Source organism: Schistosoma mansoni, chromosome 1 (genome assembly GCF_000237925.1).
Source record: "Schistosoma mansoni strain Puerto Rico chromosome 1, complete genome".
Classification (NCBI taxonomy): Eukaryota; Metazoa; Platyhelminthes; class Trematoda; order Strigeidida; family Schistosomatidae; genus Schistosoma; species Schistosoma mansoni.
The window spans coordinates 2,170,346-2,172,448 of NC_031495.1; positions in this window are offsets into that span (position 1 = coordinate 2,170,346).

A 2,103-nucleotide genomic window follows, 5' to 3' on the forward strand; every position below is an offset into this window, starting at 1 on the left:
GTTGGCCATGGTGACACTTGAGGAGGAAACCGAACGAGGAAGTTTAGTGTTGAAAGTCGAGGTTGGAGGAATAATAGGAATTGGAGAAGGAGATTGATTATGAATACAGTAATCTTGAGTGCTGTTAGTGGTGTGAGGGTAGTTTTCACTTCCCGGCTGCCCCTAGAAGGTTTCTTCTAGAGGTACCTGAAAAGAAAATTGGATTAGAAGTGGTCTTATTGACCTGAGAGCCTGATCGCAATGCCCAAGGGACAACTGCTTGAGGTCGGTCACACATGACCTTTTTGTGGGTAATTTTTGTGTTAGCTCCGTACTTGTTGGGACCTTACCGCTGGAGACGGATATCCATGGGATAAGGCGAGCTGTACATTTTTAGGATTGACCTTTTCTAACCCCACCCCTCCTTGTGGGAAGGCATCATCACTGTTATGCTGGTTGTCTGAAGGAAACACCTTACTGCCGTCACACCTCTGTACAGTCAGCAGTACGACTTTGCCTTCGGACCTTGGGTTTGCTGCTTTTAGTCTTACCGCTCTTCAAACGACCTGCCTGGCATGGTAGGACTTTGAGGAGCGATTGTTCCATGATAAATGTCACATTTTCCATAGCCGCTCACATTCATAGTTATATTTCATAAGGAATCCCTTTGGCTGGAATGGACAAGAAATCGGGATGAGACATGTTTTGATTGTACTTAATATTGAATTTGTCCATTGAACATGTTAATTTATTCAATGAACAAGCGAACATCAGAAATCGAATCTTTTTCTCTATTCATTTGGATATTACAAATAAATCATTATCAGTATTCAAACAACACTTAATTCACTATGAATTTCTAAATTCAAACCTTTATGAAAGTGGACTCCTGATTAATCCTCTTTCAGTGGTTTTTAGTCTATGGTGGTAGGTGTCTTATATTTTCAGTATTTATGAATATAAGTTTATAGGTTTTCGGAGCATTGTACTAATGGTCAATTCATTCAGTTTTTTATCATTAAGTCCCTAAGTAAACGTATGGTACCATTATCTTTCACACAAACCATGTCATTCGAAACCGACTACTTTATTTGGTATTTGTTAAATGGGTTACAATAAATGATGTTGAATAATTTTGAAAGAGAAAATTGTCAAAAACAGTATTTTCCTTTATTAAACCATCAATGTATTTCTGCCTCTATGTTTCAAATAAACACTTAATTCAACTTTCATAGCATATATCGAGATTAGTAGTATGTTAATAATAATTTGGTTTGAACAATCTTCAGATATGGGTCAGAACACCAGTTAGTTTTGCACACTATTGAGGGTTCTCAAGTGTTCACGAAAAAGCTGTCCCATAATCTTTGGATTTTACTGAAAAGAAGCTTTCCTGGTGATGCATTCAAAACAAACAACACCAATCTTACACCGTTTTTCAGAGACGTTCGCTGCCAAACCCGACCTATGTATACTAAAGTAAAGCTTGATTAGCATTTCCCTGCTATGATGATTGGATATTTATCTAATAGCCTTCGTTAATTTTAGTCTTTATTCAACCCTGTCCCCAACTTTGTTATTTTTTATTATTCTTTTGTCTTCTGATATTTATCTCCTACATAGTCTGATTAATGTCCACGTATTCGCTTATTTTATCATTAATTTCATTACCTTCACAAAATCTCTCAGTTATTACTTCCCAAAATATAGGCACAAATCGATCTTCACTATGTTTACTCACACACTGTATATCTTTATTCTTCTGAATATTACGATTATGGTTGCGTTTCAAACAGTTATCTAAACTTCACACACTTACTTAAATGACCGAAGAAGTAGACGTTGACAAACTAAAGTTCGCTAAACATTTGTTAATAATTATATTTATATTAATAATTAAAATTTCAAATTGTATGCAGCTGATGAGAAACTATGTAGTATAACGAATTCATTTAATTCCCCGAACCTTATTACCCTTATTGTAAGCAAAGATGGATAGTGGCTAGCAGTGGAATCCAGGACGCGCGTTTCGTCCTATTTGGGACTCGCCAGCTGAATGTACCTGCATCTCAGAGTTGATGTTCACTCTGGGACTCGAACCCAGTCCTGAATTCCACTGCTAGC